Source organism: Podarcis tiliguerta, assembly GCF_965153285.1.
Source record: "Podarcis tiliguerta genome assembly, chromosome: 7".
In the NCBI taxonomy this organism is placed as follows: domain Eukaryota; kingdom Metazoa; phylum Chordata; class Lepidosauria; order Squamata; family Lacertidae; genus Podarcis; species Podarcis tiliguerta.
Genome location: NC_139540.1, coordinates 34,839,101 through 34,861,844, shown reverse-complemented (window position 1 = coordinate 34,861,844; position 22,744 = coordinate 34,839,101). Strand labels below are relative to the sequence as shown.

Genomic DNA, 22,744 nt, shown 5'->3' with positions numbered 1-22,744 from the left:
ACCGAGATCAAGTTGGAATGACTTAATTGTCTTAAGCGCTGCTAAGACATCAGCCTTATTCATTTGCAGAATGACCTGCCTGTCCTGCTCTCTACTAATTTGGCTTTAGTCTCCTTGGTATACTTTAACTTAGCTCAGTCAAGAAACAAACTATGAGGCACTTAACAGACTTTTGCAGGACCTGTGGCTCCCATGCCTAGGAGACTCAGGACCTTGAGGGAAAGAATGTCTATGGCGCATGGCCAGTGTGTTCAATAACTGTGAACAGTCAAACTAATTTCATCTGCACAAAAGGAATGAATCTATAACAAGAATTCCTAGGCAGGAATTGGCAGGCAGCCAGCAAAACATGAAGTGAGATGAATTTTTCTAGGTTTGTAAGGACTGGGCTGAGGGGGAGGAGGCTGGGAGAAGAGGAGGTCTAGACACAATAAATGTATAACTTCTCTAGAAAGTTATGGGTTTGGATTTTTTAAAATGGCACTTAATTAAGGTAACTGCAGAGAAAAATAGAAAAAGAAAAGCTGTGAATCATCTTATTCCTATGCAGGGAGGAATTAGGGAGACAGGCAAAATGGAACAGTTTGCTTGGATGAGCGAAAACTATCTATCTCTGTACGCTGATTTGAAACTTTATGAAATGGAATGTAGTTTTTACCTCAAGAGATTTTAAAGCACAGAAGGGAGGCTCTTTTGTGGCTTTCAGAGATGGAATGGCACCCTCACCTCTACTCAAGTGAAGATCTGAAAGTTAGACAGGTTCACAAGGGAACAGAAAGTCCTTGAGGTACTCAGGTTTTCCTAGGCCAATGAATGAATAGGCAGTGGTGGGTTCCTAACTGAAATTTCTGAACAGGCAGCACCAAGTAAAGCACATTGTGGCAAGCTAGTGTGAACACTATCAGCACATGGATGAATATGGCCAAATCTTGTTTTTTTCCAAGTAAAGTTGCAGCTGACCAACCAACACTGGTTAAATGTGCTATAAGTGATGAACAACAACAACAACGAAACAAACAAACAAACACCCAATCATCCATCTACAAAGCTGAACTGAAAAACACTCACAAACTCCAAATCTGATTCTTTAGGAAGATTGTAATTCCATCCAGAACAGGCCAAATCTTAATTTTCTGGTCAATGATAAACTGGAGTTATTAGAGTAAATTGGGAGCGTTATAGTAAAAGGCTTGCTATAATGGATTGCTGTGATGTTGAGGGAAAGCTGAAAGTTACATCCAGTAAGCACTATCTAGTAAGCAAGAGGAAAAGCAGAGTCCCAGAGTCTCCATTACCTAGTGATATTCCTATAATATCAAGCAAAGAGAACAAAAGGGCAGAAATGGAACAAATGGGGATAACATTTAATAAGTTAAAGGTGCGTGTGTATGGCATGTTTTAAGTGGATATTACCAAAGAGCCACTTTGTCACTATAATATAAATTCTAGTATGAGTGGGTGATATCCAACTGGAATTACCCACTGGAATTAACGAAGCAGGTAAGTTAGTCATGCCCAGTTTCTGATGTTGATGGGCTACAACTCCCATCATCCTTGACCATTGGCTGGGGCTGATGGAAGTTGGAATCAAACAACATCTGGAGGGCTACAGGTTCTCAACCCCCGACGCAGAGTATGCAAGACTGAAAAGGCAATGCATCAGAGCAAAGAAGTTTCATGTGAATCCTGATTTTGTATCCTGTTACCCAACAGCAGAGCATGTAAGGTATCATCAATATATGCAAGGAGTTGAAACACCAAGAATGGCTCAGACCATTTTTGAAAATCTGCCACAGGTTGAGGGTGCCTGGCTTTTCTTAGCTTTCTGATCTGATTCAATGTGAAGGATGGCTTCACTCAAATGGCAGTGATGCCTGCTGGACCAGTGCTGCCTATTTTCTTTACCCATCCACTAATTTTATTTTCAACAATGCTTTTCACCCCATTGGCAGACTGCATGCCATAACAAGAAAGAGACGGGCCCTGCTGTAAGTAATTAAGTCTACAAGAGCAGTACTGCTTATTTTTCATTGTAGCAGATAATCAGAATGCTGTTGGCTCAAGTGTAAAATGCAGAAATTAATGATCCCATATAATACAAATTAGAGGATTTTGTGTGTGTGTGTGTGTGTTTGAAGACTAAAGGTAGGAAACCTAGCTTCACTGCAAAATGAAAGAGTCCCTATGTAAACAGATATGGAAAGATAAAATTAATAGGCAACAAATGCATTAATATGCAACACAATTAAATCATACAACACTAAAAAAGGCAGAGCTGATCATAATTCCACTTGAAATCTTTCTCAACACCATCTTTAAAAGAGTACACATGGAATTTTATGGTTACACTTTCTTTATTTTTGTTCTGCAGCCAACATTTGCATATTGGCTCAGTTGTGATCGATGGGAATTCTGCATATGGCTTCAAAAAGTTCAAAATATTACACCCTTGTTTTCACCCTCCATAAAAGCAAATGCGCTGATCATCAGAATACAGTTTTACACAGTTTTAAACTAAAAGCAATAACTATCTAGACTAACTTTCAAAACTGGTCTTTGGAATTCCTAAATGAAAAAAGAAAGATTCTAGAGCAAGAGGGAAATTACATATTTTGATAAACTTACCTGGGTAAGCAATGAAATAACTTAATTGTTTGCAACGCCACAGCAACATAGCTGTCAATGTTTCTCTTCTTATAAGGGAAATTCCCTTATTCCAAATAGGATTCCTCGCAAGAAAAGGGAAAAGTTGACAGCTATGCACAGCAACCTAAAGATTCAAACTAGTGCTGTGCTAAACATTTCCCCTGCATTTCCTAGCAATTAATGAAAAAAGAAACAGACAATGAAAGAAACTGAAATTTAAAACGATCAAATGGGAGAGAAAATTTAAGTAAAATCCTCATAGGTGGAGCAGAGGGTTTCTGTTACATTTACTTTTGAGGTGGATGAAGGCTGCTTGTGAATGTCATTTCTTTCATTCTACAATTCATCTCACTAGTGGGGTGTACTCTGCAGCCTCTCCAAGTGGCTGTGCTTTAGTTAAAGCCCAAGAAAAGACACCATAAGAGAACTCCTCTCATGAGGCTTTTTCAGATGAAGAAGCCTGGGCAGCCAGGGAGGCTGCAGGGTGCTAGAGAAATGTTCACAGGGAAGAAAAGCACATACACACCACCTTTGGCCCCTTAGCAGAAAAAAAGTAAATTAGTGCACACCAAAATTCTAAAGAAATTCCCTGAGCATTGCCTTTCCCTTAAAAAGTGCCCCGAGAATGAGATTTCAGGGACAGGAGGTACTGTTGAGAAACTGGAGAGCAGATTTCAGCACAGCACTAACTAAAACAATTGCAAGTCCCTTTGTGTTTAGGTTTGGATCACATTACTGAATGGCATATGCCAAAAGTTTGAGTTTGAGTCATTGAATAAGAAAATACAATATAAATTAGCAAACTGGCTTGGATTGTAAACACAGGGAAGTGTTCATGGCGTCTGAAATCAACAACAAAAAATAGCAATCTGTGGACACAGAGCGTAATGATCACTGCATCTAAGATCAAGAAAGAACTACTCAACTTTCACAGGAAACACCTGCTTTTTTTTTTTAAAAGCCCTGCATCTGTGCAATGATATTGGACAGCTACTCATATGTGCATCCAAATATTAGCATTTTTTTCTGTTAGAAATATTATCATCATAATTTTCTAGTGCAGGAAGGGAAGCATTCTTCCTAGTTAGGGGGAGATGAAATCTCCAAAGTGATGTATCCTAGCAAAAAAATTGTGATCAGTGACTGAGAATGCATGCCTCTAAGATTGCGTCTGTTCACTGGAACAGAAAAAACATGCTTCCAACAGATCATTTAAATTAAGCAACCACATTTCCAGGGACTCTTATTTGAATTTTTAAAATGGCTGTTTCCTACATTATACGCCACATCAAGTATCTTCACAAGATTTTTTAGAAGTGTTACAGACAATAAGCATCAGTCGTAAAAGTGCCTTTAGTGCCTAGCACCTAGAAATGTTATTTGTGCTTGGCTCCTAAACACTACAATCTTGCACAGTGCTGGTGATAAATATGTATGGCAAGTAATGCTAGCACTAACATTAGCAGCAAAGCTAACACTACTAGCACTAGTAGTAATGCTAAAAGATCATCTCACTCCTTATATACCCAACTGATAACTGCTCTTTTCAGTAGAAGGCATTCCACCAATACCATCTCACCAAGGTATCTGTTTTGTACAATATAGGAATTGGGTCTTCAGCTAAGTGATACTTGCCATTTGGAACGCCCCTCCATAGCATATCAGGCAGGAATCATTTCTATTAGCTTTTTGGTGCCTATGGAAGACCTCCCTCTTTCAGCAAGTCTTTTAAGTGTAGAATTTTTATTCTAGTTTGTATCTGTACTAGATTTGAAATTTCATCTATGAAATTGTTTTCTATGCTGTTGTTTTTTTAAGTTATTGGTGCTTTTATTGGTGAATCATAGAATCACGGAATTGTAGAGTTGGCAGATCATCTAGCGATTCATAAAGGGAAAGAAATAAACAATAATGGGAATATAGCCATTTCCTCAAAAGTTGACCAAGTCATTGTGCTGAAGGTTTGCTTCTTCACTGACGCCTGTGGCTCACTTTGTGAACTTGACCACTGAGGAGTGTTTTATAAACAGAAGGAATTAAGAAGAGTCCCGTTGGATCAGTACAAAAGTCCACGTAAACCATGAATCTTGCTCTCACAGGGGGAGGTGGATGCTTCCAGAATTCCCTGAAGCAAATTCTGTCATTATCATCCATGTCTTGGACACATTTTCCACTAAACCTTTCCTTCACTCTGCTCATGGCAGTCTTCTGGTATGAAGAATCTTGTTACATTGTAGAAGACCTGCAAAACCTACAATAGTATATATTAATGATATTAAGTGTTTTGTGCTCAATTCTACATATTGTTTTGGCCAGAAATAAATGGCATACTAAGGATCGAGGGTGGGGTGGGGGTGGGGGCAGATGGACAAATAAATACTATTTCCTGTTGACATTAAACACACATTAACTATATATCGAAACAATAATTACAGGAAAGTGCTGATTTCTACATTCTAACAAAATTATTGCTTCTCTGTACTTGATATAAAAGTCTCTCAATAAGCCCAGATAAATATCCAGTGGTAATTTATGATGCTGAGGGTGTCACAATAATTTAGGGTGGCAGTCGAGGCAAGCAGGCCTTTTGTCCATTTCATCCTCACACTTAATTTACAGTTGCTTTTCGAGACCTATTTTTGGGGGAGTTTGTTTCCCATCTCTTCCATTTGGTGCAAGCACTGCTTTCCTATGAATCTGTCACCTGTTTCCTTTGCAATCAATAGTACATGAGTATACTTGCTACAAGATTAATTTATCTATTCCTTTGGACCAGAGCCATAGTGTAAAGGCCAGTAACTCAGTGGGCAAGATCCCACAATAAATTGCATCAAGCTGGAAGGAATCATCCGTAAATACCATCTTCAGGTTCAGGGCCACTGATACTAGCTTCCATTTAATTTAATGAACTGCAGGGTGGGGGACAACTTTTATTGCCTTTTGTTTTTCTGTCTGGGAAATCTACGAAATATAGGCAAGTACAGATGGATCACATATTAAAAATGCTTTGTCTGAAAAGCTTGGTAAAAAGAGGACCCATGAAACCATTGGAATGGAAGGGGAGAGGCAAGATTTTCCCAAATGGACATCTGTTTGTTTAAAATCTTATACTTCTCTACTACCAGCCATGGGCACGAGGTGGGATTTTTAAATCTGGATATGTATAAAATGGGGAAACACCCTACGAAAACTGGAGAAAGAGCACGATGTAAAGGAAATAAAAATAACCCAGCTAAATTTAGGCTGCTAAATTGTAGGTAGAACCACAATTTCATTCAGGGAAACATGAAATATTTTTGTTTGACTCTTTAAAGAAAAAGTTGCTAACTTAAAAAAAAAAAAATCTGCCAGAGTGGGATGCAATTCACAGACATGGTTGCCCCTTCTGAGGGGATGAAGTCGGCCAACTTTCAGAACAACAGGTGCAACCATCCTCCTGCAAGGGCAGATTTTACAACTTTGAGGTGGGTAAAACAGAAATCACTTCACTTTCTTTCAGTATTTTGTGAGTGGGGGAGAGGGTTGACCAGAGGCAGAGGGATAGGGGAGGGGTTGTGAATGGGGGGCTGTGAATGAAGCAAGTAGGGATACAGTCTGTGTGTGCGCATGCACACACACCAGCTACACCTTTTAAATCAACTGATAGTGCAATCTTATACATCTTTACTCACAGAGCCTAGGACTTGCCAATCAGAAGGTTGCCAGTTCGAATCCCTGCAATGTGGTGAGCTCCCGTTGCTCGGTCCCTGCTCCTGCCAACCTAGCAGTTCGAAAGCACTTCAAATTGCAAGTAGATAAATAGGTACCGCTCCGGCAGGAAGGTAAACGGCGTTTCCGTGCGCTGCTCTGGTTCGCCAGAAGCAGCTTAGTCATGCTGGCCACATGACCCGGTAGCTGTACGCCGGCTCCCTCGGCCAGTAAAGCGAGATGAGCGCCACAACCCCAGAGTCGGTCATGACTGGACCTAATGGTCAGGGGTCCCTTTACCTTTACCTTTACTTCCCACTAAGTTCAAATGGGGTTAACAGGTGAGTGTGTATAGGATCGCCAGCGTGGTGTAGTGGTTAAGAGCGGTGGACTCGTAATCTGGTGAGCCGGGTTCGCTTCCCCGCTCCTCCACATGCAGCTGCTGGGTGACCTTGGGCTGGTCACACTTCTCTGAAGTCTCTCAGCCTCACTCACCTCACAGAGGGTTTGTTGTTGGAGAGGAAGGGAAAGGAGATTGCTAGCCGCTTTGAGACTCCTTAGGGGAGTGAAAGGCAGTATATCAAGTCCAAACTCCTCCTCCTCCTCATCATCATCTTAAAAGGGAATTTGGAACAATCTAACCCAGGGTAGGCAATGTGGTGCCTCCAGATGTTGTGAAATACAGCTCCCATCTGCCCCAATTGGCATGGCAAATGGTCATGGATACTAGAAGTCCATCATCTGGAGGATGCCATATCGTCTACCCTGATCTAACTGATGTGTTGACTAGCCTCTATACATTTTAGCCCTATAAAGAAGTAATCTGACAGGCAATGAGAAACACCTTCAGACAGCATTGATGAAGCAGAAGTTCATTCCAAAATAAGTAAATAAAATGAAGTGGTGGACTACTGAGGGGAAAGAACCAGCCTTGAGATTTCTCTCTCGTTGATCTGATGTAGCTCTTTGGGAGCAGAGTGTGCTCTGATCAAGGCCGTTGGACTGCTGTTGTGCCTGTGATAACAACATTATGTATCTTCTCACCCACAGTCTAAGGACAGATCTCTATTCTTTTTAACAGGGCTTCTAAATTTAACTTGCCACCAACTGTTTTGCTGCAGAAAAATTCAGCTGACTGTGAAGTGGAATCTCTCAAAAGAAAGTCTCACACTTCACAGTATGCTTTCTCTGCTACAATAACAACAAAATAAACCCCAGCCAAAATGCTCATTTGCTCTACCTGGCAATAGAAAATAAGAGTACAACTTGATCAAACTAGGAGAGTGGATTTGTAGTGAATTGGTAGCTAATTTGCCAAAAGCTCATGAATAATTCAAGCGAGATCAAGTGACAAAAATATTATAACTTCAACCTTCATTTTGCCTGCATGCTGACATAATCATCTACATTTGAAAAGGGATTTTTAAAAAGTTGTTTTCTTCCATAATGCCAAAACTGGCAAAAGGTTATTTTTATACTTACAATTTGTTTTCCATAGTGATGTGTTGAAAGTGGAATAAGGAGGATAATGTATAATTTGATTATATCATTTTTTGCTACTGCTGCTGTGTCATTTTGGCACATTTCTAAACCTTATTAGGAAGAGCTCAGTTTGTCTGGAATAAGGCTGGTTGTATATAGCTGCTATACTAACAGACTTGATAGCATGCATCTATAAAATAACTTCCTTCAGGTGAAGTGATGCTGTGTTGTTGCTGTTAGGTATCAATTTTGTCCTTTGTTAATTATGATAAATATTAGGATGACCGTGTATCCTACTTTACAGAGATCTGTCCTGTTTGAAGAGTTGTTAGAGGTCAGTCCTCTGTCTGAGGCAGTCCTCTGTTTGGAGGGCTGTCTGATCCAGATACAGTCTTGGATGACCACCAACACTTAGCAGCTGGACAGCAAACTGAGCAGAAACACAAGCCACCTGGTCACATCTTCCCTAGTATGGTAAGATGTATTTCCATTTAAATTACAGTAATAATTTCTGAATTTGCATCTATACGTAACATTAGCTAATGAAAATGTACGTAAATCTGTGTTCTCTTTGAAAAGACTTACAGAAACTGCTATATAAATTATTGCTAAAAATAAATATTTTACGCTTGATTTTTTAATACAACTTACAAAGCATTTTCAATTATGTTATTGGCTTTAATACTATAATTTATTTTGACAGCATCCCTGTGAGGTAAGGTAATTTAAGTTCAGTTTTACAGATAGGAAGCTTAGAATTAAGAAAGAGTGATTTGCCCAAGTTCACATCACATAGGAAACATTGAATGCTGCTTTATAATGAGTCAGACAGTCAGTCCATCTCACTCAGTAACCGGCAAAAGCTCTTGGGGATATCAGATCTCTGCCACGAAGATGCCAGGGATTGAATCTCAGACTTTTCATATTCAAGGCATTCATTCTTCCATAAAGCCAAAGACCTTCTCCACAGGCATTGGGAGGTGTAGTTCTGCACATGCAAAGGAATGTGTCTAGAGAAGTGTTTTGTCCATTGAAGTGAATGGGAACATGTCTGTAGACTTTGTGTTTTGTAAGTGTAAAGTGTAGCTGGGTGAGATTATACCTCTTCGATCCATAATGATGTATGACAGAGGTGTGGAAACAATGGGTAAAGAATCCTTATTTTCTAATTATGTAGATTTGCAGGGGGGGAGAAAGACTATAAAACAAATTTTGTGTCAATTATCCTGCCCAACTCCATTGGAGCAAGTAGTAGATTTGTATAATTGTGATTTTACTTCATCAATGAGAGTCATACAAAACAAATGTGCAAAAGAAAACTAAAAGAAACTGAAATCTGCTAGAATACCTTTTCACTTGTCTGAAAATATTTTGCATATTGAAATCATTATAGTGCATATTTTAGTTATGATTCACAATTACAGGGTGGCAAGCCAAACTGGAAAAAATGGAGAAACTTTAAACAACGACCTTTTCTGTTAAGCATCAGGATTTATGTTTGCCTTGCCAAAGTCATTTGGCGACGGCCACCTACATTAGCACAACCTTCGTCCCGGGCTGCATTCACAAGCTGGGAGTTTAAAGGTTAAGCGGAGTGGGGAGGGGAGGGGTTTTCATGCATGCCGTGCAGCCAAAGTCTATAAGAGGAAAGTCAGAATTTATAAACTGTCTGAAAGATGCTCCGTGGAGGCATTTAAAGGACTGGTCTATCATTTCAATTAGGGCCAAATAATTGCCCCACATAATAATCATTACAGGCTCGTAAACCACGGTGCCACCCAAGATGTTAACAAGCTGGCATGGTTTGAGCATCAAAGACAGAGGGGGAACTGTGTTTGCATGTTTGGCACACCGACTAATGAGGAAAGTCAATTGGTCCTTTGTCTTGAGGGTCTGAAGAGCTGTGCTCTAATGTTTGGTTTCTTGGTTGGCACTTGTTCAAGTAATCGCTCATGGCCTGACAAAGCGGCACTTGTGTTTTATTAGTGGCCATGCTGAACTCTCCTGCCTGGGCTGTGTTGTCTCTCAATAGAATGCGGCACCAAAGGGCACACTTATTTGAAAACACTAAATCAGAGCATGATGACCTTTGCCCAGCAAATGCAACTAAGACAACAACGGAAATGTTTACAGCAGTTTCTCCTCTTGCTGGAAAAGAAGTGAGGAAGCCGGTAGGTAGGTGATGTGCGAACTGACATTTACAACATGCCGAAAGAAGAAGCAGAAAGAACTTTCGGGAGATGTACACTAAGCAATACATTTCAAACAACAAACACACACAAAACAAGGCAGGCAACAATTTAAGGTTGTTCAGCTTACAGAGATGCTGACAAACTGTTGACTAATTAGTTTTTCCTGATCTTACTTTGCTAGGCTCAATGTAGCTAAGCTTACAGAAGCTCCCGATGGCTTCAAAACCAGAGACCAGGTCTACACCTTGTTTGCTAAAACAATGATATTGCTTCAGATGTTCCATTCATGACTTCAACGAGTTTCTTTTTTTGAGGCATTTACCTGTACATTTCAGCAATGTATCATCAGAGTGTGCATCGGCTTTACTTAGGGGCTGAATCACGAGGCAAATCAAGGTGATTCAGGGGTCTTTCCTCAATTACGAGTCCAAGCTTAATATATATAGCCCCCACCCCAGTCAGATCAGGGTCACCAAAAGCCTCATGTCGTAATGTTTTTTCTGTACTTTTCTGAAACTTAGAGGTCTATGATTTTCTATAGATCTATGTTTCCCTAGCTTTGCAAGAAGTTATGCTGACCACTTGTGGCCTGTGGAACACTGAAGAGTTCTGGGTTGTTTTTGTTAAAGTGCAGCAGAGGATTTTTTAAAAAAAGTTAAAGGCTTTATTTGTTTTAAATCCTATGTTGCTCTTCTTTAACTCACTCTCTCTCTCTCTCTCTCTTTCTCTCTCTCTCTCTCTCTCTCATCAGAGCTCTTCAGAACTTTAGAACTATTGAAATAAAGGAAAAATAGAACCAGAAAGAAAATTATAGTGTGAAGCTGCAATTTATTTATTTTTTTACAAAAAGTACAAGGAAAAATGCACACCACCTGGTCCCCTTTCTTACTTATTATAAAGTATGAAAGAGCAAGAGACAAACTCTTGCAAGGGATTATGGAGGAAAGTGAATCACTTTTATTTTTCCCCACAAAAAGCCCCTGGACCTATTGGTCTGCAATTTGGCAGACTTAATCCTCTCTGGAGGGGCTCTTGTGCCTGTAAATTTCATCCACTTTAGCCAAAAAAGCTGTTATAGCCATTTTTAGACTCCCCGTTGTAGTAAATGTTGAGCGCAGCCTTGTTTCATACAGAATGGCTCTGAACCAAAAGTACAGACAGTTGTGGTGACAGCATAGAGTTAATCAGAAACTGATTGAAATTTTTAAAACCACACACATACAGATACAATACGTATCTTGGGGCCTGCGCATACTCCTAACACTACCCTTTCCTCTGGAATTGACATCATATGTTAATTGTTTAAATGAGGAGTCTACATGCTATTACTGTCAAATCATACTTTTCCAGTGCTACCTTGCTTTGTCCTCATGTTCATTCAGATCTGATCTGTAGCTTTTTTCTTAAAACATATTTGCAATACTAGTCTCTACAATGTGGACAGGCCAAATGCAATGGAAGCTTTTGGGGGTAATTGTTCCTTCAAAATGAAAGTTTCTTTTTGTTGCCAAGAGGGGGCAGTGGGGTGATTTTTATTTTATTTCTCTCTCTCTCTCTCTTTCTTTCCTTCATGCCAGACAAATCTCTTTTTTATATAGATAAAGCTTGGTGGATCAGGGGAATGCCTGGTCATAGTGTACCTTGATTTCAGTAAGGCTTTTGACAATGCCCTCCATGATATTCTTGTGGAGAAGCTGGTAAAATGTGGACAGGGTGAGATAACTGTTAGGTGGCTTGTAGCTGGTTGACTGACTGAACCCACTAGCAGTTCCTTATCATCCTGGAAAAAAGGGAAGAGTGGGGTACTACAGCGTTTTGACCTGGGCCCGTCATTGTTCAACATCTTTATAAACGACTTGGATGAAGGTATTGAGGGGATGCTCATCAAGTATCAAGGCGCTATCAGGCAAGGAATGTCCAGAGGGAGAAATTGACTTGTCAAAAATACACTTACAAGTTAGGGAAAGATATGTCCATCAGTCCTACATATCTCAGCAACTCCGATGTGTGCACTTGATGAGGCAGTTGCTGCAACAGAGGGGCTCCTCTCCCGAGCTCAGCTTACATATCTCCCCCACCTGAGCTGCATGCAAGCAGGTGCAGACTCCACCTACATGCAACCTTCTGCTCCTCCCTCTTCAATCCTCTTCTGGTCCTGGGAGACAGTGGAGCAGGAGAGATGGGGTCAAGAGGAGGAGGAAGTGTGGAAGCCCTTGACTCTACATCAACCTCACCAATCTCTCCCTTCTCCTGCACCTGTTGTTCACTCTTCAGTCCTGCAGCTTCTTTTGACTCTTACTCGTGTCTCCTGACTATTACAGGTTCCCACAGTTCAATGAGCCCTTCATCCAACCCAGTCTCCAACACTGCTACTCCTGGTGCCCACCCATCAGAATTCAGCCACTGTTCTTCAGTGTCCAGCCAGTCGCTGACATCAGATTTGTAGATGACACCAATCGGAATTCTAGTTGACTTCAACAGATTGGAACGAACTGGGCCAAAACCAACAAACTAAATTTCAATAGGGACAAATGTAAGGGTTCTACACTTAGGCAGGAAGAACCAGCTGTACCAATAGAACATGGGAGACACCTCACATGCAAGCAGTACATGGGAAAAGGATGTAGGGGTCTTAGTAGACCACAAGCTGAACATGAGTCAACAGTCTGATGCAGCAGCAACAAAAGCTAAGGCTATTGTAGGCTCCATCAACAGAAGTATAGTGTCCCAATCAAGGGAAGTAATAGCACTATTTTATTCTGTCTTGGTCAGACTGCACCTGGAGTACTGTGTCCAGTTCTGGGCACGACAATTTCAGAAGGATATTGACCAGCTGGAACATGTGCAGAGGAGGGTGAGCAAGATTATCAAGGGTCTGGAAACCAATCCTAATGAGGAAAGGTTGAGGGAACTGGGTATGTTTAGCCAGTAACGAGAAGACTGAGAGGAGATAGGATAAGCATCTTCAAATATCTAAAAGTCTGTCACATAGAGAATGGAGCAAGCCTGTTTTCTCCTGCTGCAGCAGCTAGGACCCGAACCATTGGCTTCAGTATACAGGAAAAGAGATTCTGACTAAACATCAGGAAGAACCTTATGACAGTAAGAGCTGTTCAACAGTGGTACAGACTCCCACGAGAACATTAGAAACTACCTTTGCTGAACAAATTTACCTCTGAGTAGACAATGATGAACAATATAATGCTATACCATTGGGTGAAACTTTCCTGATGGTGGAAAAGCATTGCTATGGCTGTGATAAAGGGTACTAATGCAGAAGCAACCAAAATAGGCCCTCTTCATTTAGGTGCTATTTTATCATGTAGGCAACTGCAGTATTCTGAAGAACAGTTAATTGCTTTGCTTCCTGTCTTTCTTGGATGGAAATTTTGCAAATCCACATAAACAGGAATTGCTGGCAATGTCTTGATCATATCTGGCATGAATTCAGTCTTTATATTTGCTAAGATGCAAAATTTGAAAAATGCATAAGAAGACTTAACAATTCTTCATTTTGTGCATTTTCTCTTCTTGATTGTACATGACAGAATTGGAAAATAAAATAAAATCCAAGCCTTGGTATTCTCTGTGATTAAAAATAAAACAGGAAGTCTTGTGCGAAGTGCACGACACTGACCTGAGCTTAGTTTAAAAGCAAGGAGAGGAAAGGGATGGGTGGGACATAAAGTAGAAATTTAGGCCACGCAAAAGGAGAATGCATTTGCACTAAAAGAATCTATGTGGACACAAAGTGGTAAGGAGTATGTGAGTCTTCTTGGGAAGGAAAGAATTGATGTAATCTCCTCTCAACCACCATTCCACATTGTTCAGTGGGAAGAAAGGGCATCCCTGAAGTTGTGCTAAGAGCAAAACCTAAAAGCAGAACACACCATACAATTAAAGTATATTCAAATCACATGACTTTCCCCAAAGAACCCAGGGAACTGTACTTTCCCATCACAGAACTACAATTCCCAGCACCGTTAACAAACTACCATTCCCAGGATTCTTTGGGGGAAAGACATGTGCTTTAATTGTATGGTGTGAATCTGCTCTAAGTCTCTAATATGAAATGCCCACTATTTAATAAGGACTAATAACTAATGATGGCAAAGAAGCATTCAGGATCCTTTATTCAGAGAACTAGAACCACAAGGTTTTGTTACAGGATCAGAACTTTAATATAGCCAGAGAATAAATCTTAACAAAACAACCAACAGACGGAATAAGTTTCAAGCGTATTTTTACACAAAAAAGTCAAAGTATGTCCTGAGCCATATGGCCGATTATTTTTTACCAGCCATATGGCCTACAGCTTTTTAACAGCACAGACGCTATCCCTAGATTGTTTAGTTCATTTCCAAGGCTACTTTAATTGCATTTTAGTATGCTGGATATCTAAGCGTGCCTAAGTTTAGCATATATTCACAGAAACTTGTAAGTTACTTTTACATACCTACCTTGCTACATATTACATTGAGGTTTAAACTGAGTAATGGTGGAGCAACGAGGTCTTTATTATATACATTGCAGCAACATGCCAAGAGTTCTCTCTCTCTCTCTCTCTCTCTCTCTCTCACACACACACACACACAGAGGGGGGGAGAGAGAGGCTGCTTTGTTGTAAACCTGATTTTAGTGAAACACATATTTTTATTAATCTTGCACTTACAATGGAATGGCAGCAGTGGATTCCCATTGCCTCTCTATATGAGCACTGGAAGAAATTGCCATATACAGTGAGTAATATAGAGAACTGTGCAGTTCTATGCCATAACACATTGCTGAGCATGGCAGAGCACCCAGTCCCAGGGTTTGTTTGTTTTTAGGCTCTGAGATCAATTGTTAGAGATCTTATTTACTAAGTGCAGCAACGCAAGGAGCAAGTGAACATAATTTTACCATGAAAATCAGTTTCAGATTTGGCGAATGTCATAATCTAATGCACAGACTGACTTCCCCAAAACTATTAAACCCACAGAAGATCCTACAGGAGAGTCTTTGGGCTCTCCATCCCCATGTAGCATTGCTTCCACTGGGCTATTTCCAGGGACAGGGCACAGGGAGTGGAAGGCACCATGGATGCTGGTTGCAGCTCTCATGCCAGTTCCAGAAGATGGTTCTAGAAGAGGGCACTTTTGCAGACCCGCTCAAACAGTCCCTGAGGATGTGGAGTGGGAGTAAGGTCTGCAAACTACCGGCTTCCCGTGCAATTTAAGATGCAACATTTTTCATCAGGTCATACACACTTGAAAGGCAAAGCTCATTGTACAATGAGGACACTTTGACAATGGCTACTAGTCACAATGGCTATGTTCTTCCACCATGGCCAGAGACATTATGCCTCTGAAGAGCAGTTGCTGGGAATCACAGGGAGTCAGAGTGCTGTTGCGCTCATGGCTGACTTGCTGGTAACTATGAGAACAGAAGGCTGGATTAGATGGCCCACTGGCCGGATCCAGCAGGCTTTTCTCATGTTCTTATGCCCCAAAAGAGATTCTGTGTGGGCATTAGCCTTCCTAGAGAAAGAAGAAGAAGAAGAAGAAGAAGAAGAAGAAGAAGAAGAAGAAGAGAAGAAGAAGAAGAGGAGGAGGAGGAGGAGTTTGGATTTGATATCCCGCTTTATCACAACCTGAAGGAGTCTCAAAGCGGCTAACATTCTCCTTTCCCTTCCTCCCCCACAACAAACACTCTGTGAGGTGAGTGGGGCTGAGAGACTTCAAAGAAGCCTGACTAGGCCAAGGTCACCCAGCAGCTGCATGTGGAGGAGCGGAGACACGAACCCGGTTCACCAGATTACGAGTCTACTGCTCTTAACCACTACACCACACTGGCTCTGTGAATGAAGTCAGGAAAGAGATTGTTTCCTCTTTAGTAGTATGGATGTGTATACCTTTGTATACCTTAATATAGAAAGGCATCATCAGGGTCCAAAAGATACACACAATTATCTTATCATATCCACCATCCAACCACCAGAAAGACCAGCAAAAGCAACAGGGAGGCTTTAAAGGCTTCCAAATGCACTGTGGCACAAAGCTTCCAGAAGCTCGGGTCCACTTTGGTCAGATTCAAAAGAATTAGCTTATTTGGAGAGAGAAATGCTGAATGGCAAGCTCCTGAGATTGCTGACAGCTACATTGGCTTAATAGCACTGCTGCCTTCACCGACAAGTGAAATGGATATGCATTGTTTGTTTGCTCTGTGTGCACCAGGATTCGAGGAGAATTCCATTCATTAGTGCCCACTACAGGACACATCTTTAAAAATAATTAGGCGTAAGGATAATAGATGAGATATTACTTCAGCCGTTAATTCTTAACACTTTTCAGCGTCCCACAGAGATGTAAGATAATGCAAATAGACCAACGCACCAAGCCAGAATTCAACACTGAAAAGCAACGTCCTGTAAGTTCAAATAAGCCAACTAATTTCCAGTCAAACGAGGTAATTTCTAGGCAGATTCTTCTGATGATTTTCTCTGTTTGTAATTTGCATAATTAAATAGCTTGGTGTTTCAAAGCAGCCACAGCAGTAAGGTCAGAGGGTTATATGTTAAATAGCAACAACCTGGGCTTTTAAAAAAAGAAGCAGAGAGCAGCTGATCTCCTGTCACATAATTTTCTCCTTCTCTCCTTATTTTCCCTTTGGGGTGAGGGATCACAGACATTGTACTTTGGCAGGGGAGCAGTAGGCCCTTTGTGCTTTTGCAAGCAGTACAGGATCACAGATGTCCTTGATTATTGAGAAATCTCTTTTAATGATTTCTTCTCTCCTCCCTCCCCAAACAGCAGGTCATCTTTTTGACACGAACATCTCCTTTTAAGACATACAACACTACGTTTCTAAAGAATATAAAGGTACAGAGAGAAGGAGGGAAAGCCACACATTCCATTTTTCAGGTTAAAATTAAAATTTAAGGATGAAAACTCCAGTGCTCTTAAAAATGATGTTGAACCAACTGGTTCATATAGATAAACAGATTTCATAGAGATGCCGTTCATCCTGTTTTTCCTCACATGAAGATCAACTACTATATACAACAAAAAGGGCATTGTGGGGACATTGGCTTGTTGTTCACTGTTTTCATCTTCTCCAACATTTCTCAGGTAAAAATAGAGACACCCTATTCCATCCCCTCCAACATTTCTCCAATGAAAAGAGGAACATCGAATGGGAAAGCAGGACTGTACAGGATCAAATTAGAAATTGGAACGGCTTCTGTAAGGCTGAGACTTTCCCTGGAAAATCGGAACACGGGGGGGGGGGGTCTGTGTTTTTGCTCAATGAATGGAGGGACACTGCTGTCCTGCACTTACAGAAGAGGCCCTTCCATGAAGTCTGAAGGGGTCCTTCTGTGAGTTAAACTCTTGTTCCATTATCTTAGAACAGAATTGGAGAGCCTTGGGCACAAGGCTAAATGTGGCCCTCCAAAACTCTCTATAAGGCCCTTGAGACTCTCCCCAGGCCACACCCCTTTCCCAAGGCTGCCTACACCCCTCTCTCCAGGCCACACATCTCTCAGACTCTACTTCACACCCTTCTTGATTGTTTCTTCCTGGTTAGAATGTGTCCTTCCAGCCAAGCCTCTTGCTTGCCTGGATGGAGGACAGAGAGGGTTCTGTGAGTGGGTGTAGAAAGTAGCCTACAGTACAAAGGTAAAATTTACATTTGTTGCTCTGCTTACTTTTGCCTCTGGCCCCTCCTACCATGCGGAGCAAGAAACTTGGTCCGCTGAAAAGTGGTTGCCCAAAAAGAAATCTCTGGGAAATGTTCCACATCCATGACTTATACAAAAATTGGTTATAACTCCTTCTTATTTGATTTTTATGTTTATTTGTGGTTCGAGGACCCCCAACCCCCGTGAGGTGGAAATAAACACACAAGGACGCGTGGTATAAGGTTTATGGGCATGGAAAAGGCCACAACTTTATTGGTTACTGCAATGCAAAGGTATTGGCTTAGGCATTGGATGACCACAGCAGAGGGGTTGAATCATCAGTAGGGTAGGCGGAGCCAGTTGATGCCTATCCAACTATAGGCTCACCCCTGATGTCACCGGGGTCGTGCCATGGCCTCCAGCCAAGCAGGCATCGGACAGAATACACGACCGCCGGATTCCTTTAACGGAATACCCAAATCGAAGGCGTAGGCGATGGCCACACCTAGCCTTCCCACACAGCATAACACCCAAATCCAATGCCTAACCTACCCACCAATACCACAAAAGTTGTGACGATTGCTACGAGGTAGGCGAAAAAACCTATAGGCCTAATGCCAACAGGAAAAACTCCTACCAGGCCCCCAGACAACCGGGCGACCAACCTAAGGTCCATAGCAAGGCCAGAAGAAAACTTGAGCCCTGAGCTAGAGGGAGTGGAGGGTGGGTGACTCTCGAAGCAGCGACGTAGAAAGAGGCTGAGGAGGGGGCCGGCCCCAGCATATATACTAAGGTCAAGCCCTCCCCCTCTACGGGCGGCTCCAGGTGGGAGCCGCCTCCTGGGCGTGAGGCACCGGCCAGGTGAGCCGGAAGAAGCAGGGGCTCCCGCCCCTGCGTGGGCGGGGTTGGGGCTCCCGTCCACAACCACTCCCCTCCCTTCTGGGAGGAGAGTCTTTGTGGTTCGAGGACCCCCAACCCCCGTGAGGTGGAAATAAACACACAGGGACGCGTGGTATAAGGTTTATGGGCATGGAAAAGGCCACAACTTTATTGGTTACTGCAATGCAAAGGTATTGGCTTAGGCATTGGATGACCACAGCAGAGGGGTTGAATCATCAGTAGGGTAGGCGGAGCCAGTTGATGCCTATCCAACTATAGGCTCACCCCTGATGTCACCGGGGTCGTGCCATGGCCTCCAGCCAAGCAGGCATCGGACAGAATACACGACCGCCGGATTCCTTTAACGGAATACCCAAATCGAAGGCGTAGGCGATGGCCACACCTAGCCTTCCCACACAGCATAACACCCAAATCCAATGCCTAACCGCCACCCGAGCCGAAAAAGGCTTGCCGCCAATACCCTCAAAGCCGTAACCAATCCCTAACACTCCTGATTACGCTGTCCAACCATAAGTCATTCCCCTTATCCGTGAGGTGAACCCCGTCATCCTGGTATAAGGCGCCATCGCCAATCCGGATGCGGTCATGACTGATAACTTGGCCATACAAAAAGCGCACCCAGCGGGACACGGCCCGGTTCAGGACTTTCCTGGATCTTTCAATGGCCATACAATTCTGCGCACCGCGCCAAACAGTTCTTTTCAGGAGGGATGACCAAAACAACGTCGTTCCGGGGCACAAAGCCGCAATTTCATCGATATCAGTCCTTATGGCCCAAGATAAGTCCACGCTTTTCCTGCTCACAAGATCATTCTCGCCCAACTGAATGATCAGAATGTCGGGGGGGCCGAATGCTGCCACCTTCGCCCTCAGCAAGGGCATAAGCTCCTGCCAGAGCATGCCTCTTCTGGCGTACCAATATACACGTACTCCTGGATGCAAGCCCAGGTTGGCGGTGAGGCCCCGGCTGACAGCCCTCTTGTGGGCCCAGTGGACAATACTGTGGCCACAAATCCACACGGTCTTCCTGAAAGCCACTATGAAAATGAAGGAGAGAGAAAAAGGGTAAGCGGGGGAAGAAATAGGCCCGAATTCCGAATTAACGCATGTAAGTTTTATAAGCGTTAGACTTCCAGCGGCCCAATTCCTTAATTCTATCAGCAGGCAGCCCCAAGCACGCGGCTGTTGTGGCGGCACCGATCCTAAATGAATGCGCCGCGTAATCCTGTGAGGGTAAACCGCACGCGTCAATGGCCTTGCGGAGTACCCTTGAGAACTGGTGTCTCAACAGAGGAGACCCGTCCTCATGGACCAGCAGTGGACCGGGACCGGGAGGGCGCAGGCGGAGGTAACGTCTGGTATCCTTAACCGGGCATGGCCCGGACTCCGCCGAAGCTGTGAGTTTTATTAGGACCCCCCTACCAGCCTGATCCGTCTTGGACTGACGGATCCGAACAGTCATGCCTGCTTCGGACAAGTGGACATCCTCTATCAGGAGCCCGCGCATAGAACCATTTTTAGCCGCCTCGGCCACCACCTCGCCCACCCGGAGGGCGCCGAAAAAGGCGATGGCGAAGGCCGCCGAAAAGAGTCTGGCCTCGAACTTAGACATGCAAACCGTCCTTAGCTTTTCCCGTATCTGGCTGAGCAGCCCATAGGAAATTGGTTTGCGGCCTGTAGCCCTGGATGGTTGAGATCTACCCCATCCCTCTATTGCTCTACGAACTAGGAAGTCACAGCATGTTTTTTTTTTTTTTTTTTAAGGTTTATGCAGTGGTTGCCCAAAAAAGTGGTTGCCCAAAAAGAAATCTCTGGGAAATGTTCCACATCCATGACTTATACAAAAATTGGTTATAACTCCTTCTTATTTGATTTTTATGTTTATTTATCACATTTTCAGTGAAAATGGAAGTGGTGAGAATAACTCAGTTATTTTGCCCCAACTAAAACATTAACTCAAACTACTTTTTGCTCCATGGAATGAAGTTTACTTTGGCTCTGTTCTGGCCAAAATAGGGGTGGGGAACCCTAAAATTAATTTCAGAAATTGAAATACAGTTTGCTTAAGTTTCCTGTTCACCTCTCCCCCAACCTTTTATAGCTTACTGGTGAGCACAGCTTCATGTGAACATAGATTTAAAAAATGCATGTGGTGTTTTAATCAAAGTTATATGAGGGTTGGTAACCTGCATGAAAAATAAGGAAAAAGACGTAAACAGAAAACAGCAAACTGTGCAAATCATAATTATGTATTCTCATAATCCAGGAAGAAATTCAGATATGGAGATAATTCTGTAAAAGCATTGGAACCCTTGATCAAAAAGGGCTGGGTAGGGAGTTTCTGCATTCTGCATGCACTTGGTTTCTGTCCTGCTAGGGCCTTGTCAAATTATTTTGCAATAAGGATTAGCAATATTCAGACATGCTGATGCATCTGCTTTCATGTGCTTTCAGTTTTAGGCTTTAGTCAAGTCAGCTTGCTTCTACTGCAGTTTGGATTCATTGATACTTTGGGGTGGAAAGAATGGCGCTAAGTGAAGTTTACCCACTACACACACACACACACACACACACACACAAGGAAACACATTTCTGTGTCCCCATTGCCTAGGCCAGGGGTGAGCAGACCCTCCAAGTGTCCCTATTTTCCAGGGATAGTCCCAGATTTACAGAAACCGTCCCAGTTTCTGATTTGATCCCAGAATGTCCCACTTTTCCTCAGGACATCCCTATTTTCATTGGAGAAATGTTGGAAGGTACGGGTGAGCAGACTTCAGGCTTTAAGCCTTTTTCTAGAATACTAAGAACCACTAGCCAGCACCTTTAGAATTAAAGAAGCTGGAGTCCAGAACTTGCTTTTGAGTAACTGAACTAAACTGAATTTGTTCCAAGTACAAGAACTGGCCTTCCTCTGCCCCCATCCTTCTTCATTTCAACAGTTTAATTTTTGAGGGCATTTTGTTTTCACCACTGCTAAACAATTGGGAGTCAGAAAGCCTTCTTGGTGTGCTTCACATCATTTAGAGATCACCCAGTAGATCCTGATCTCCCTTGTGCTCACCTGTGGCCTAGGGAACAGGTCAATCTCACTCTCTTCTGGTGACAGCATTGTGAGTTGTCTAGAGAACATATGGGCACTTGCCCACTTTCTGGTGCCATGATACAATACAGCTCTATAAGGTAGGAATAGATCACTTTAACTGCAAACAGTCATGGGATCAAGGTTTTTTTAAAAAGAGAGTGAGAGAGAGAGAGAGAGAGATGCACTGGTTTTCTTTAGAATGGCACGTTAGGGGATTAATTGCTTTTCCATCTTTCCTCCAGTAACAGCACAAGTGGTGGGACAGAACTGCCCTCCTGACCCCTGCATAGTTGCTCATTCCAGTGCTAGGACTGGAAGGCATCAAAGCCAGGGCAATATGGGTGTACCGGAGAGTGTTGGATTAGTCTCACTAGTGCACCCATATGATCCCAACTTCACTGCCACCTGGCACCAGCTGCATCCAGATAAGCAGAAGCTTATCTTACCATTTGCCATGGTGAGAATGAACCGTAGAGGGGAATTGGAAAACCACTAATGCAAACTGCTTTAAAATGTGGCTAGGATCTTTCTAAACCAGGCACCCCCAAACTTGGCCCTCCAACTGTTTTGGGACTACAAAGCCCATCATCCCTAGCCAACAGGATCAGTGGTCAGGGACGATGGGAATTGTAGTCCCAAAACAGCTGGAGGGCCAAGTTTGGGGATACCTGTTCTAAACAAAGAACAGCTGAGGGCAGGAGATTTGAATCAGGATTGCAGTGCCTGGGAAGGAAATAAGGGCGAATTTAGTGGTTCTCAAACCATTTTGGGCCACTGCCCCTTTGGTTGTATAAACTCCTCCCCGGTGCTCCCTATCCTGCAAAAAGCATTTTTCAGAATAGTGGTCTGCATAACTCACCAAGGAAGATGATAGCACAATAAAATTCACGACAGTAACAATTAATTGCACATTTATTCAAAATCCAATTAAATCTCTTTAGTTTAATTAATTCAACAAAACTGATGAACTTGATTCACTAAAATCAGCTTTTCAATGTCTGATAGTCATTTATACCTCCTGCCCGGCCCTGCTGTCCCCTCACCCTGCCCTTGGTATTCCCACCCCCAGGGGGGCTGCACCACCCACTGTGGGAA

The 22,744-nt window shown here is 42.7% G+C and overlaps 2 long non-coding RNA genes across 2 annotated transcripts in view; one reads left to right on the top strand and one right to left on the bottom strand.

Annotated features, from left to right (window-relative positions):
• The window catches only part of LOC310682548, a 143,907-nt gene that overhangs the window by 91,478 nt on the left and 29,685 nt on the right, over nt 1-22,744 (bottom strand). The window lies entirely within an intron of this gene.
• LOC310682588 lies at nt 5,301-10,649 on the top strand. The gene is made up of 3 exons (XR_014514027.1): nt 5,301-6,110; nt 8,120-8,289; nt 9,802-10,649. It is a non-coding gene; the product is annotated as an uncharacterized lncRNA (long non-coding RNA).